Below are 18002 nucleotides of genomic sequence, written 5' to 3'. Positions count from 1 at the left end.
TATATACACACACACATACATATAAACACACATATATGTCGAAAGAGAAAAGAAAAAATAAAAATGTTAAGGCCTCACGGGTTGCAAAGATCACCGATAACTCTCAGGCGGGTCAGTACTCTTTCTCGCCATGTCCGAGCCCGTTCCTCCTCCTACGTCGACTGTTTAGACAGCCCGAGCCAGCCCTAGACGCATTCGCTGCTGGGTTCAACCTAAACTGCTTAACGTAAAGGGTGGCGGGTGTTCGTGACGGACACCGGTCCAGACCGTATGAGAGGCTCTCGCGTCCTCTTTAATCCGCCTGTGTGGAAAGAGCTGAAGGTTGGTTATCCAATAGTGGCGGCAGGGGGCGGGATGTCCGTTATCAGGTTAGATTGACGGGTGTGTACAATCTGCCTCTCGCCCTTCCACCCCCTCAGCAACCTCCCCTCCACTCACAACAAATCCACACCCCCTGCCCCCTCCCTCCCTACCCCAACACCAGCACCACAGCCTTCCACAGGAGTCCGCATCACCGCGCCAACGACCTTAGCATTTTTTCCCAAGCAATATTAACTTCCGGGTTCTAAGTAAGTCAGTGTTTTCTTATTCTCTTCCAAGAGTTATTTTCCTACCGATCAAGCAAGTCGTCTAATTCGAAATAATTTTTGAGATTCTAAACCAAGTATTGTTTATTTTTTAAGTCACAAATTTATTTTGTTTAAACTGACATTTGTTGCAATTGAAGTTATATTAAGTCAATTCATTCAAATGCAAGGCAAAACCCATGTATTAAGATTTGTCACTACATATTTAATTCTGCTGAAAAATATTTTGATCAACATTTAGAAGCGTAGACATATATTTGCGACTTCTAATTTCGGTGCAATCCGAGATGGTCAAACAGATATCTCTCCTTTCGGAAATATGCAAGTTAAACCAAAAAAAAAATGAACATCACAGTTAATTCAATTTAATGCAATGTTCCCCTGTTTTTTTTAAAGCTTAGATTGATTGCTTTTAGTTGAGTGTGGACTTCAACTTTATACCAGAGCGCATTCCCAAAGCAATCTCTGCGTTTTCCAGCATTTTGTCTTACTTAGTAGATGAAATTCCTTTCTCTATTGCAAATATATAGAAAACTATTTTAATAATGTCTGCAGACAACACGGCGCACCACAGCTCCAAGGAATCAATGCAGACAAATCGTTTATTTCCAGTGTTCGGACTGACAACTCGCCGCGAAATGTTAAGCAAATATACTCAATAAGTTTTCTGATTTAAAATAAAACATGTTGACTGTTTCGTGTTGAGCCCTGATGAAGGGTCTCGCCTCGAAATGTCGACTGTTTATTCCTCTCCATAAATTCTACCTGATCTGCTAAGTTCCTCCAACATTTTGTGTGTGCGTGTAGGTTTCCAACATCTGCAGAATCTCTTGTGTTTGAGTTGACCGCTGCTATTTATTGTAGAGGTCACAGGTCTGGTTTTGATCTTTTTTTATTTTATGTGTTGCTGTCATGCAGAAAACATCTTTTAGAAGAGCAGTTTGCTCCAGATATGAGGCATGAATGAATTAGAATGAGATGTCAGATCAACTCTAAATTACGAAGTAACTTTTTACTGATAATCTGCAAGTCTAGACTAGTCTCGAAAAATAAGCGAATGCCGTATAATAAAATTTTATATTTGTTTTGTAAATATAAAATATCAGATTTTTTTTACATTTATGCACAACTATGATTAAGAGAAAATAGCAATTTTAAAATGTTCGAAGTTCAAAGTACTGTACTTATATATCACCACATACCAGCCTGAGATTCATTTTCTTGCAGGCATTCACAGTACATTAAAAAAAAGAACATAATCTATGAAAATCTACACATAACAAAGACAGATAAGCAATCAGTGTGCAAAAGACAACCAACTGTGCAAATACAAAAATAGACAGAAAAAAATCAAAATGATAACAAATAAATAAGCAATCGAGACCAATGAGTTGTAGACTCCTTGAAAGTGAGTCCATAGTTTGGGTGAATCGGATTAGTATCGGTGTTATTTGAATTGATTTTAATGTATTATGTTAGTTTGTTTAATTTTTAAATATAGGTTTAGTACAAAACGTAGCAGAGTATCCTCATTTATCCGTTCTGCTCTAGATTTTGATTTTCCAGGGAAGGTGGGGTGGTTGCGCAGATGTGTCCATTGTTTGAGGGGCAGTAATTAAGCACAGGGGCTGGAAAAGTGCTTGAAATGCGTGACCTAGTTTCTTTTGATCGTCTATCAAAGAGCAGCGGGGTCTGACGGATAAATATCCCTCCCCTGACTATCAGCTGCTGGCAAACTTATAAGAAACTGGGGAAGTTGTAAGGAGTACCTGTTCCGTTCAGAGGACTGATCCGAAGCAATCGAACAATTTATCTGCTCTGAAAAAGATTTCAGTACCGCTTGTTGTACGGTGGCTGTCAGTCACCGGGTTTGGACTTACTTAAAAATCACGCGCTATAGAAGAGAAGACATTTCGACAGATTAACTTTTTATAATGAACCCCGCAGTTGCAGTTTATTAGCTGTGCCAGTGTGCTATTTAAACAAATGCTTCTGTGGTTAGGCGGGGTAAAAACTTAGATCTGTTTCATTATATAAGCCCACCCACACTTCATGTCTTCAGTCTGTCACCGAGGAATTTTGTTTGTTAATCGTGGCCTTTCAACGGCGGAAACAATTAGATGCTGAGTGGTAATTATCGTTACGCTAAAAGTTAAAAGATTATCTTCTCTAACCGAACAACTTATTTTCACAACCCGTGTCGTTTTTTCTCACTCAGAGTTGCTTATTTCGATACTCTTTGTTTACCACCTTTTAACATATTTTGAGTCCTTTCCCCACGCCTTTCCTCTCCATCTCTCTGATTTCCTCTCTCTCATTCACTGTATTTCTGTTCTCTTCCCTGTCATACCCTCTCTGATTTCAAAGAGCCTCCACCACGAACTTTTTCTCAATTTCGATACATTTCTTCTCAATTCCCTCTTCACTTTTTTCACAGTCTGTATTCGATACAGAGCGTCTGTAATAACATGTTTGCATTTTCTCTCCTCGCTGTCCGTTTTCCATTCTATCTCTACGCTTTAACCCTCTCATTATCCATTCCCATCTCCGTGTCTGTATTCCCTCCTTTCCCTTTCGTCACAATGTCTCATTTGCTTTCCTAATTACCCACCTCACATCTATTCACACGCCTGCATCCTCTCTCTCTCTCTCTCTCTCTTTCTCTCTCTCTCTCTCACACACACACACACACACAATCTCAATCTCTTCCCCTCGCCTATCTCACTGTACTTTAAGCACAGCGTCTCCGGACAGAGCGCGATCCGATAGACTGGAATGAAAAAGTCAGCACTGCCAACATAAACAGGTTTCCGACGCGTTTAACCTGAACACCCAACTTGCTGTATAATTTCTATAAAATAATAATAATAATAATAATACAATATCCCAATGTTAATATCTACAACTGGTATAATCCCAAAGTCACTACTCTACACCACATTAAACAATTAGGGCTACACAGCAATATCTATGAATTCTTCAGAAAGCCACAATGCAAAACACCACTAGAATAGTCCGAAAGTTCCTAACAATTGAGAAGTGAGTGTGCTTAGCTATGCCCGTATCTCAGGTTTTACCAACTTGAGCTGAGAAAAAAAAATACAGCAATAATTATAATGCGAGAATAATCTGTATTTTTATTATTTGTAACATAGCTTTATATGCATAGTTGTGAAGGTTCTTTGATTTGAAGTGGAAAAGGCGGTGTCTGTCGTTAAAGAATCCCGTCACCCAGGATATCCCCGCTTCTCATTGCGACTGTAAAGGAGGAAGTACAGGAGCCTGAAGTCACAAACTCAATATTTTAGAAATGGCTTCTTCCTCACAGCCATCAGATTTCTGAATGGACAGTAAACCCATGTACTCTACCACACTATTTTTCTTTTTACACTGTTTATTTAATTCATATAGATATATCTTATTGTAATTTATGTATTTTAAATTATTTATTACAATGTACTGCTGCCGCAAAACGATTTATTTCACGACATATAGTGTGCCAATGACATTCAACCTGATTCAAAAGAATTAGCATGTAGCCAATAAAGTTGGATTTGTTTAAATAATCATGCCATTAAATGTAAATGGTGGCTGTGGGCTTAACGATAAATTACCAACCCCGCTGAATTGTTTCGAGACAGTGCCTTGATTAATACACACGCAAAAATGCTGGAGGAATTCAGAGGTCAGGCAGCATCTGCAGAGGGGAACACACAGCCGACGTTTCGGACGCTTCATGATAAGAGCCCTGATCAATTCCCCTCTACGGATGCTGCCCAACCTGCAGAGTTACTCCAGCACTGTGTGTGCGAGGCTCTGGATTTCCAGCATCTGCAGAATCCCTTGTGTCTTGGTTAATATAACTTTTAAATCGACCCCTGTTTAATGTAAAAATAACTGTCGAATAGTGGAATATTTAGCAAGGAATAATCGGTAAATAGCGATGCCTGAAGGAAGAAAAAAATCAAGAAGTGCTGGGGAATAAATAGCAAGTTAATTAACATCTAAAAGGGAAACTTAGTATCTCAGGTGCAAACGAGAGAAAATCTGCAGATGCTGGAAATCCAAGAAACACACACACAAAACGCTGGAGGAACTCAGCAGGCCAGGCAGCATCTATGGAAAAGAGTACAGTCGATATGTCGGGCCGAGACCCTTCAGCAGGTGTGTTGATTCAGTCAAACAGGCTAAATGCTACAGAACAGTAATATTGTTGGTGGAACCATCTTACTATCTGTTTTTTTAATGTTAAAGTAAATAAAGAATTAACCATTACCTAACCACATTTTAGATACAGTGAAATGCTTCTTGGTAAACTCGCCATTGTACTGATTAATGTCCACATTCACTACAGGTCTTAGTTGCATCGCATGGGATACCTTAATAGAAATCTGACTACCACACATTTTAAATCTTGATTTAATGAGTTTTATTTTTGCAAATTTTCTTATTACACTTTGTTTCAATTGTGTTTTTTAAAAATCTGATTTGAGCGTTAACAGCACTGAGACCAGCGTTAGAAAAGAATGCCTTAAAGTCAAAAACAAAATGAGTGGTTGTGGGTCGATCTGAAATGTTTGATTTGGTTCTCTACAAACCATCTGGCATGTGAGTGCACTGGGTATTGATTGAGCTCAGTTTGCCGCAGACCCCATGCCAGCGTTACTTACAAACAGTCAGCCCATATATGCATCTGTGTGCTAGCACCGCCATGAAGAACTCAAAATTAGAGGCAGCCCAAACTGGTCCGCGGTAAGTGCAGTGTTCCTTTGCAATCGTACTTTTAGAGTGTAACATTGCTCGATTTAATTGGCCCTCGCTTTCTTGAAGAAAACTGTTTGTTAACAGATTAATTGATTAAAACCGCGGCTGGAGGTAGTGATCATTTAAAAATAACCACAGTAGATAACGCAGCTCTTAAACGTAAGAATTGTCCTTTTAAGTGAAAACATTTGCGATGGTAGTGGGGCAGAATATAAAATACGTCAAACGTAATTAACTGATGTACCCTTGCTCTGAGGGAATAAAGCTCATCTTCCTTTTCCTATCCGACTAACGATCAACGCGTGTTTTACTAAATAAAATATATCTATTTAACTTTCTCTGCGTCCAGAATCTTATTTGTGTTTTGCAATCTGCGTGCATTTCCTCACTATTCAGACATTATATTCATTCCACAAACATTGAAAGTGTAGCAAACACGACAACTTTGCACCGTCAGGTTTCCCAACCTTTCATTCTACTTTTTAATCAGTAACTCGTAAACGATAACAGAGAGAGAGCGAGAGAGAGAGAGAGAGAGAGAGAGAGAGAGAGAGAGAGAGAGAGAGAAGAAAAGCTGTTTTGGATCGATTACTCTTGCAAATTCTTTCTGTCAACTCTAGTGCACTACTCGCCAGCATGCCTAACTAATTTGTGGTTAAAAGAAAGTATTCTATTACCTGTAATGAAATCAAGCATAACTGATCACTTTCCTACTTAAATTGCTGATGGGTTACCCTTAAATCGTTAAAGAAAATTTTTAAAGCACATGACCTTATTAGATTTAGATAACACTGTTTAGTCCAAAAAAGTGGTCGACGTTCTTGACGGTTTTGAGCCCCCCCCCCCCCGAAATATAAGTTGAATAAATGATGTTTTACGTTGCTTCAAAGGCAGAAGACAGATTTCTACGGTTGCAGTTCTAAACTTTTTTATTTCCAGGGTGGAAGAAAAAGTCATTGTTAAAAGGCCAAGCAATGGAGACAATATTTGGCGTGAGGTATCTTTGTTGAAAGGCAGCTACGCATAAAATCTTTGTATTGTTCTTTACAAAAGGAGGCACAAGCTGCAGTTGATTTGGCCTGAATGCAGAGCTGTATTACATCTGACTTGCCATGTGTGCCTTTAACATTTAATCTCGGCAAAGCGTTTTATTTCCTAGTGAGACTCATTCAGCTCAAACTGAAAAGTTTGCGATTATTCAGCTTCACTAATAATTGACCGATCTATTGTTTCATCAAAAAAAAGTTTCATTCTCCACTATCCATTCTAAACCTTGGTATTATCGCGTTGTTTTTTTTTTGCTTTTATGTTTCAGTGAGTAACGGGTTAAACACCCGAAATAGGGATTAAACGGTTACACGTAGGTTTCAAATTAATGGCGAATTATATTCAAACCCTGCTTTAATTATTATCCAACTTCGAGAAAGTTGTTGAAACAAAATTCCACTTGGGTGCAGTTGCTTGGACATCGAGATGTAAAAGTTAGGGAATTAACAATTCTCGTTAATATATTAAACGGTCTTTTTGTTTTAATACGTGGGCTGTGCACTATCTTAGTTTCATGTTATATTTCAGAATCAGAATTATGCACGTTGCAGAACATAATAAAACTGTAAATTACAATAAGGTATAGACACACATAAATAAGAATAATACTGAGCTAGTGTACGTGAGTTCATTCTCCATTCAGAAATCTGATGCTGTTCCTAAAACATTGTTTGTGTTTCCGTACCTCCGCCTTGATGGCAGCCATGAGAAGAGGGCATGTCCTAGGCGATTTGGCAATTATTTTCTATTTTTTTAAATTTAAAAATTGTATTTTTTAAGCAAGGTATTTATAATCACTGGCTGAAAGTGGACAAACTCCCAGAAACTACACCAGCCTACATTGTAACTAATGTTCCCTGTTTTAATTCTAAGAAGTATATGAACCTTCATGTCTACTCAGATCTTTTACATCCAAAACCACCACGATAGCCATATCTTGATTTAGGCTCGGCTTTAAATAACTGAAATGTTCATAACTCTTTCACATCTGCTGCTTGGCAGTCGTTGGCCTGCATTATGACAGTGCTACATTACCTCGGTTCACCAGAAGAATGCAATGGGGCGTGATTATTATTGTCATGTTTATTCAATACGCATAGTGGAACACGGGTTAATATTACTAGTCGCTCTTTCAGCCGTGTTTCCACTCCTCAAGAAATCAAGCAGCCTTGCATAGAAACCGCAGCATTCGCTCTATGCCTGTCGTGCTGTTACAGAATGAATGGGAAAACCAAATCTCACAATCTTCGTTGGGTTAATTTGCAAGGGACCCCCCCCCCACCGAATTTTGGTACACTTTGACGCTTTCCACACTGGTTGGCCCTCATAGAGTTAAATCAACCTCTGCTCAAAACTCTTCTGAAAGCAATCTTCGACGTCGCTGAGCATTTCGGAAGCCCAGTGGTTTCAACTTCCTAGATGATGAATTTCTTTGCCTGTTGGTACATTATTAATAGTTTCATTTGGTGGAAAGAACTGCAGAGCAATTGTAATGCAACATCTCTCTCTCTCTCTCTCTCTCTCTCTCTCTCTTTATATATATATCTTTTTGCACTGTTTATTTTATTTTATGAATATATATATTTCTTATTTTAATTTATAGCACATCTTGCTGCAAAACAACAAATTTCACCACACATGTCAGTGACAATAAACCTGATTCAGATTCTGAGCTTCTAACTGTTGGCTTGCTACTCTAGGTTAATACGATTATTTGATCATTAACATTGTAACTAAACGCACAAAGCGATTGTTTAAAAATAGTTTACGGAATACTCTAAGAAATATTCGGCAAACTATTTGTATGATTGAACTCTTCCCCATCATTGAGATAATTTATATTTAAAGGAAATGCAAAATGCTATTGCTTGGAATGCAATAAGAGAAAGTCAAAATTCTATTTGTCGCAAAACTGTACGATTTAGTCGCTTTCGTTCACTTTTATTTTTTTAAATTATTATATTGTTTTATAGACTCAACCTCCACAAATTTCGTTTTATTGGTCAACGCTTGAAGCAATACTTGTTTTAATCATAAGTTTTGATTTTACCTTATCGATTAATTTGTAGGACAGATGGAATTTTCAAAGCACGGAGGAGTTCCAATTCTTCTATGACCCATCACCAGCCGGTTCTATTACTTACAATAAACTCTTTTTTATTAAGCACGTTTAATGATGTCAGGGTTGATATTAACCAAGAATATTGATACGGAACTGGGGGAAAATGATTGCAACTTCGAAAGCAAAACTAAATTCACAATGAAAAACGTTTGACTAAGTTTTGTCGCGGAAACTGATGTTAATTAACATGTGATGTACAGCAGGTTGTTTTAAGGAATCTTTAAGTAAATACAACATAATGTATTTACACTGACTAATACAAATTGGACCAACTTCTTTGGAAGATATTAAAAAGATTTTGAGAGTTAACCAATCTGTACTTCCGCTGCTATACTTAATTAATCGCGCTGTGCTTTCTAATAATTAACGTTAACGTGTCCCGCGAAAAAAAGCCAGTAACTATCTATTTTTATTTTTCCTAATCAATTTTCAAGTTAAGTTTGATAATTTTACCTGTATCAGGAATTTGCAGCACTTTTGACATGCGAAGTGGTCTACAGAAACAAAATGCTAAGAAATTGCCCAACATGATCAGTTTCGTTTTAGGAGCGTTTTCCACCGTGCAGTAACCGTCAGATTGATTATTCGTAATTTTGCTACACTGTCAATTAAGTAAGTTCCTTATTGGAAACCTCTCTCGTTGAGGATCGCATTTATTCATATAAGACAATGGTAGAGTTCACAGCGCGAAGTAATAGTTTTCTGTATTACTCTCTGCACGAAGTTCGTTCTGAAAATTGTAACTCTTAACAGTAAACTATGCACAGATAATTTATTGATAACATTTGCCAAAAGAGTCAACATTAATGTTCTATTCGTACTCTGAATAAAGACATAAATTAAAATTAATTCACGTAACCCGAACGAATTTATCTAATTTGAATAATTCTAAAAGGAGTCAGTCTAAATTTGCGTAAAAATGTTGTTGGCGTGAGTGGTTAATATGGTTCACAGTGATAGATCACTGGGAAAAAAAAATCCTTATAGAAGTCTAGTGAATAGTACATTAAAATAATTGGACGTTTCAAACAATACCACATTAAATTGGAGACAAGCTAATGTAACCCAGGGTTTGCCGTTATTTTTGGTACATCTAGCAAGTGTATCTCCACGAAATCATTTTTAAAAGATAACTTGAAAACGAGTCGATTTATACTTATTTATTTTTCCTTGTTAATATGGGAACGGTACACATCCACGGTTATCTGTAGATTGGGGTATTATCTAGCACACACTGCAGATAATTCTCTGAGTCGTGAATCTCCAATCCACAGCTTTTTTTTCATACTCTACTTATTTAATTTTAAGTAAATTATATCTATATCTATATCTATACCTATTAGCCTCCCCAGCATCGAGGACATCTTAAAAAGGCGATGCGTCAAGAAGGCAGTATCCATCATAAAGGACCCCTTTCACCCAGGACATGCCCTCTTCCCATTGCTACCATCAGGGAGGAGGTATAGGAGCATGAAGACACACAATCCACGTTTTAGGAACAGCTTCTTCACGACCACCAACCGATTTATGAATGAAAAATGAACCCTACTTAAGTACTTTTTGCTTTCTTCTTGCACCACTTATTTATTTTAATATATATTTCTTAATTGCAATTTGTACCTTTTTATAATGTATTGCAATGTACTACGACCGCAAAACAAAGTATTTCACGGCATATGCCATTGATATTTGACCTGATTATGAGAATAAGTCATTTGTGTTACTTCGCGTATCAGTAACCACATTACTATATTCGAATTGAACACTTTCGAACTGCGCCCTATTCTCCACATCTTTATTTATCATCGCACTGTGATTGAGAATTAGTAAGTGAAAGCATCAACTTGCTCTAACCCGGGTGCTGTCCTAAAATTCATCTTACCAATTCGGCGCCTGGAATACAGACACATTCATGTGGATTGGTATTGGACAATAACTGAGATACAATTCACCGTTTCTTCCCATAATTAAAAACGTGATGCTAAATTTAAAAATAAATACTTACCACTTCAATAATTTGGAAAGTTACTTTGTGGCATATTTGCGCCTGAAAGTTGCTCGAGAGAAGGGCGATAGTTATTATCTAAGGTTAATTACGGTACTTAGGAAAGTTTTCTAAAAGTTCGAAGTTCCCAGTAAATTTATTATCGAAGTGCGTATGTAAATATCAACATATACGACGCTGAGGTTCATTTTCTCGCAGGGATTCACATATATTAATGACCGCTGATAATTTAGTGGATGAGTAATCTGCCGTTTTCACTAAATAATTAAACACGTGTGTATTGGTGAGTTGCTGGACAAAGCTCTCTAATGGATCTCAATATTTACAATCTCTGTATATGGTGCTATCTATGTACATTGATAATAAATTTACTTTGAATACTGAATAACTTGTTCATCCCCTTCTCGGCGCTAAACTTGAATTTTCAAACGTAGACATCTCTCGCCGTGTTTTATTTCATCTGCATTCCATAGTTCCCTTATTTAACAATTGATGTCAATAGGGGACGTAACATGTCCTGTTCGCCCACTTACGGAGCGCTAATGAGTCTCAGTAGAAGTGATCGGAGATATAACCATAGACAACTGAGGCACCGTCTAGCATCGAGGACACTTTCAAAAGGCAATGCCTCAAAAAGGCGGCACTCGTCATTAAAGACCCCCATCACCCAGGACAAACCCGCTTCTCATTACTACCATCAAGGATGAGGTACAGGAGCCTTAAGACACACTTTCAATGTATCAGAAACAGCTTCTTCCCCTCCGCCAGCAGATTTCTGAATACTCAATGAGCCCATGTACTCTCTATTTTGTATTTCACTATTTTGTTCTCTTTTTACACGACTTATTTATTTTTTCATATTTTTATTGTAATCTATAGTTTCTAAATTATGTATTGCAATCTACGGCGGTGCTGCCGTATAACAATATGTTTCACGACATGTCAGTGTTATTAAACCTGATTCTGATTGTGATTCAAGTGACCCTAGAAATGCATAGGTGTGTGTATTAAAGATGCAACCCGTTCAAATTGCTACAAAATATTTATCACCGGTAAATCAACTATCCAAAACATATAGGAAAAAGTTTGTTATATTAATGAAACGTCCTTGCAGCCTTTTTATTTCTTTAAACCTTATTGTCCGCGTTCTTGCTGGTAACATCAAAGTTCAAAGTTCAAATTTTCAAAGTTCGAAGTACATTTATTATCAAAGTATGTCTACCGTATACAACCTTGAGATTAATCTTCTTGCCACAAAACAATGAAACACAATAAAATCCCACGCGACAAAGACCGTCAAACATCCGATGAGCGGAAAAAGAAAACAGCTGGTGCAAACAATAACAGTAAACAAATAATACACAATACATGGACCATAGATCCCCGAAAGTGAGTCCACTGCTACCGAGCCAGTTCAGCGCTGATAGGAGTAGAATAGTTAGCGATTAATCACATTAAATACATTTAGAAGCATAAATAAACACAAGGAACTGCTGAATTCCTCCAACGTTGTGTGTGTCTGTGTGTACGCGTTGCCCTATTCAAAAGCATGAACTATGGCTAAATGTCTGCTAACATCCTGTCCACAACGCTTAATACTTTCAATCGAAATTATTATTTGATGCCAGCCTACCTGCCATCAAGGGCATATATGTAGAGAGGAGCCTGAAAAAAAGGCCAGTAACTTCATGAAGGATCCCACCCACCCTGCTCGTGGAATGTTTGTCACACTCCCATCAGGGAAGAGGTTTCATAACACCCACGCCAGGACCACCAGACTCAAAAACAGTTTCTTTCCCCAAGCAGTAAGGCTGATCAACACCTCCACTCAATAACTCACCCCTCCACACCCCCAACCACCGCTACTTTATCATTTCCTGTCAGAGTCCCCTTACGTACAGACACTCCTGTGCCTAGCGTTAACTTTATAGACATACAATCAATCTATGTATATAAACTATCTTATTTATTAATATTACGTTTTTTAAAAAAAATTATCGTGCTCGTTAAATCTGATTCTCTTTTTTGTGTTCTCCATCGGACCCGGAGTAACAGTTAATTCATTCTTCTTTCACTCGTGTACTGAAAATGACATCAAGCGACCTTGAATTTTGAATCTTGAAATTTTTCTCATGTACCTGTCTATATTTTGTGCTGGTTTAGAAATATAATAATCGCCAGCATGATAATAATTAGTTAAATGATAGCATAAAGTAGAACCGAGGCTTTATACAAACATTGGCAAATGTGTAAACAAGCTTTGCGGATTTGTTAGTGTTACAGCTTTTAAAAATAAACGTTCGGGCGCCGAGTTTAATTAAAACGCGAATAGTGTATTTCAATTGTTCCTACTTTGACACAAACAAATTGTTTCCGTTGTGTTTGATGTTGTAGACGCTGGTAAACTGCATTCATATTGATTATGTAATGGGTCACGTTTCACGGTTTCCAGAGAAAACGATCGAAATTTTCCACAAATATTTTTAATGCAAGGGAAGTATGTCAAAGTCCCGGGTTTGACATTGTGCTCTGTATTATTCAAGAAACGTGCTTTTCGGAGCCCGGCAGTACAGTTGTTGGCAGAAAGCTTTTAAATGATACAGATTTACACAAAAAAATTAACAATACCGTAGACTCAATTTTATTAATTGTAACTGAGTGAAAACAACAGTTTCCCCTGTTTTTGTTGAATCCGAAGTTTAAATAACTTTAAAAGATTCCTACTTTAAAATAACTTTAACATACGATTTCACGCTATTTTCCCACAAAACTGGACACTGTTTTTATCGATATTTATATGTAATAACTGTATTAAAACTCCAAAGCACATAATTAGTAGTCGATAGGAACTTGAGAAATAGGAGCCGCAGACCATTCGGCCCGTTGTGTTTGGTCCGCCCTTCAATCCGATCGCAGCCCCAATCTCAGTGGAACGGGCATTCCCAAATAGAAAGAACAGCAGGGTAACGAGCAACAAATTGAATTAGCTTGGTTGGGCAGTTTAGGCACTGTGGTCAGCATGGACGAGTTGGGCCGAAAGGCCTGTTTCTCTGCTGTATTACTATAGCGGCACTCCCTGACAGGCTGTATTGCTGAATTCGACTTCACCACTCCCTCTCCAAATTTTCTCTTCTTCTTCCTCTTCTTCTACTTCTTCTTCTTCTTCTTCTTCTTCTTCTTCTTCTTCTTCTTCTTCTTCTTCTTCTTCTTCTTCTTCTTCGCCTCCTCCTTCTCCTTCTCCTCCTCCTCCTCTTTCTTCTTCTTCTTCTTCTCCTTCTTCCTTTTCTCCTTCTTCTTCTCCTTCTTCTTCTTCCTTTTCTCCTTCTTCTTCTCCTTCTCTCTACTACTTCTTCTTCTTCTTCTTCGCCTCCTCCTTCTTCTTCTCCTCCTCCTCTTTCTTTTTCTTCTTCTCCTTCTTCCTTTTCTCCTTCTTCTTCTCCTTCTCTCTTCTTCTTCTCCTTCTTCTTCTTCTTCTTCATCTTCTCCTTTTTCTCCTCTTTCTTCTTCTTCTCCTTCTTCCTTCTCTCCTTTTTCTTCTTCTTCCTTTTCTCCTTCTTCTTCTTCTTCTTCTCCTTCTCCTTCTTCTTTTTCTTCTTCTTCTCCTCCTTCTTCCTCTTCTTCTTCTTCCTCCTCTTCTCCTTCTTCTCCTTCTTCTTCTTCTTCTTCTTCTTCTTCTCCTTCTTCCTCTTCTCCTTCTTCTTTTCCTCCTCCTCCTCCTTCTTCTTCTCCTTCTTCTTCTTCGTCTTCTCCTTCTTCTTCTTCTTCTTCTTCTTCTTCTTCTTCTTCTTCTTCTTCCTCTTCACCTTCTTCTTCTTCTCCTTCTCCTCCTCCTCCTCCTCCTCCTCCTCCTCCTTCTTCTTTTTCTTCTTCCCTCTACTGCTCTACTGGGGCAGAGGCTAATCTTCTCTTTCAAGGTGTAGCCTTTCGAAGATCCTCCCTCTCCCAGGGAGGAAGTATTTGGAGTTGTTTTTTTTTTTGTGGCGCTTCTGCAGCACTGGTTTTTTTACGGGATGGGGTTGCTAGCCTCACGTCTAACACTCCTCCTTTCGCAGCCGGGCCTTGGGACCATCCATGGCGGAGTTCTCCAAATCCCAGATCCCCTAACTATGAAAATGTCTATCGATCTCTGAATCTGGAACGGGTTAATTATTACGGTTTTTGTCGTGAAATTTGCTGTTTTGCGGCAGCAGTACATAAAATAAACTATAAACCACCAAAAGAAATACATTCAACTTAATAAATATTGTATTACCTGTACCCGGCTAGAAGCCCGAGAAGAGTTTATTCGCAAGTATTACAATACCTGTTTAACATAAGTGGGCGCTACGGTAGCGTAGCTGTTAGCGCAACGCTATTACAGCTCGGGACGTGAGAATTCGGAGTTCAATCCCGACATGATCAGTAAGGAGTCTGTATGCTCTCCCCGTGGAATGCGTGTTTCTCCCCAGATGCTCTGGTTTCCTACCGGTCAGTGGGTTAAATTGTCCCGTTAGGCTAAAGTTAAATCGGGGGTTGCTGGGCGGCGCGGCTCGAAGGGCCGGAAGGGTCTGTTCCGCGGTCTATCACAATCAATGAATCAATAGACAGATAGGCAGATAGATAGATAGTGTAAAATAGTGAGGTAGTGTTCTTGGGTTCATTATCCATTAAGAAATCTGATGGCGGAGGCGAAGAAGCTGTTCCTAAAACGTTGACTATGTGTCTTCACGCTCCTGAAGGTAACCAGAGACCGCTTTGAACAACTCGAAAGCTAAGTACCCACATCCACAGATTCACAACTACTCGGATTAGGTAAATTATTTCCATCCGAAATAGTCGGGTCCTTATTTTGAGATTGTATGCACTAGTTGTTAACCCGGAGGATCCGGTCAATTCCCCATTCCCTCCACAATCACTACTCCCATCTTCCAACACCACCTGTCCTTTCAGAACCCTGTTTCATCCTTAATCTTAAACTCCCGGTAAGGTGGGTGTCATCTGGCCAATGCCCCCAGCTGAGGAAGCAGTTCTGTGAACCCTCACTGTTATCGTGTTCAGGTGACCCAATGGCTCAGTTGTGGTGTTGCCAATGTCCTTCATAATGGCAGCGACTCGTTTGTATATTTTAATCCCACTGTAAGAAGCCTGGTGTATCATTTGTTTCTGCAGTTCCTTTGCGACACCTCCGTGCAACTTTCAGATGTGGTCATGGCAAGAGACACATAAGTCTCTCCAAGGGCCACAATTCCGAACCTTTCAGCTTTTTAAATGCTTCTGTTTTTCCATTTTTCCGATCAACTTCGAGAACCAAATGCCCCAAATTACTGTACATTCTAACTGCCACGTCCTTGCTCAACCCCGACACCTAACTAAACATAAAGCTGTAAGACACGGGCACAGAATTCAATCATTGCTGATTTATTAACCCCCTCAACCCCATTCTCCTGACTTCTCAACATTACTTTTGACGTCCTGACTAATCAAGCACCGATCAACCTCCGCTTTAAATATCCCCAATGACTTGACCTCCACAGTCGTCTGTGGCAATGAATTCCACAGATTCTTCACAACCTGGCTAAAGCAGTTCTTCCTCACGTCCGTCCTCTCACATAAGTCGTATAATTAAGAGTTTACCTGAAAACATCTTCGATAGCCAGTAGGCGGATACAAAACTAAAATAAACATTTATCTTCAAAGTATAGAATCACTTCTCTTAGTCCGGATTACATGGTGAAGTAAATGCTGCAACAGTCCATCTGCCACGTTCCGTTCTTGCTCAACCGCCTAACTAAACATAAGATCATAAAACATAGGATTAGAGTTAGGCCATTCAGCCCATCGAGTCTGTTCCGCCACTTTCCCTAGAGCGTAGCGGAGTGAGGGCCTGGAAGAAAGCTTTTGGCACATTGGCCTCCATAGATCGAAGTATTGAGTACGGGAGATGGGATGTTATGTAGACGTTGGTGAGGCCTAATTTGGCGTACTGTGTGCAGTTTTGGCCACCTCCCTACAGGAAAGATGTGAATAAGATTGAAAGAAAACAGAGAAAATTTACAAGGATGTTGCCAGGATTGGAGCACCTCAGCCGTAAGGAAAGATTGAATAGGTTAGAACTGTATTCTCAGGAATGCACAACATTATGGGGGGTGTAGACAAGGTAAACGCAAGCAGGCTTTTCCCTCTGGGTTTGGAGACTAGAACTAGAGGTCATGGGTTAAAGGTGAAATACTTAAGAGGAACCTGAGGGGGAAACTTCTTCACTCAGAGGATGGTGCGAGCGTGGAACGTTTTGTCAGCGGAAGTGGTGAATGCGGGTTGGATTTCAGCATTTAAGAGAAATTTGGATAGGTACATGTACGGGTGGGGTATGGAGACCGCGTGCAGGTCGATGGGACTAAGCAGATTAAGATTTCGGCACGGGATAGTTGGGACTATTGTCTGTTTCTGTGCTGCAGTGCTCTATGACCCTATTTCATCGAGGCTGATTTATTATCCCTCTCAACAGCTTTACTTAGGCAAACGTCATAAATCCCTCGGCCTACATCGCCACGCAGAATGCCGCTCTTTAAGCCTAAACATAAATTCTTTATTTCCAAGAAATCGTGGTTACTTATCGCAAAAGTTATGCGTTGCCATACTCGTTGTAGTTATATATATATTTCTCTTTTATAATTCAGATAGACAGACCTGCCAATTAAAAAGCAGTGCACAAACCTGAAGCCAGTTTTACATTAGAGAAATTTTAAAGAATGCCTAACTGTACTTGAAGGGAAGATGGATTCTTCATAGTATAAAAGAAACAATAAGTGACACTTCTTGTGACTTTTGGGGCGCCACAGTAGCGTAGCGGTTAGCGCGACACTATTACAGTCAGGGGTGTTCCGGAGTTCGGAGTTCAATTCCGGCGCCGTCTGTAAGGAGTTTGTACGATCTCCCCGCGAACGCGTGGGTTCCCTACCACATTTTACAGAAATGCGGGTTAATTGGTAATTGCAAATTGCCTTGTGATCGGTATAGGATTGTTAGGTGGGTTATTCGGCAGTGAGGCTGGTTGGGCCGGGAAGGCCTGTTCCGCGCGGTATCTCCAACAAAATAAAAAATAAGTAATTTTTAAAGCGGAGCTTTCTTAATACATTGCGAAACATTGTTTTAAAATATTTATACATTGGACATCAAACGCTCAAGCCAGTTTCTCATATAACTGAACAATTAATTTAATATAGGTGAACATTGGCAAGCATGAGAAAGTATATTGACACTTAAATCAACAAAATTATTTAATTTCCCAATAGAACAGAGCGTAGAGTCCTTTCTGAAAATTCTGCGTTAACACGACGGCAGAGGAATACAGCAACACTGAGTTGGCAAACCGGCCAAAGTATTCATTGCAACTTCAGAACTTATTTGAAGCCTAACCCTAACCCGAACTCTTTTGAAGCGGCGAAAGAAATACGTAACGCTTTTCTTAAAATACCGGTACAAAAGTAGTACATTTACC

The sequence above is a fragment of the Mobula birostris genome, chromosome 3 (assembly GCF_030028105.1).
Source record: "Mobula birostris isolate sMobBir1 chromosome 3, sMobBir1.hap1, whole genome shotgun sequence".
In the NCBI taxonomy this organism is placed as follows: Eukaryota; Metazoa; Chordata; class Chondrichthyes; order Myliobatiformes; family Myliobatidae; genus Mobula; species Mobula birostris.
The sequence above is the reverse complement of the archived record's forward strand: the minus strand, read 5'-3'. Positions refer to the sequence as shown.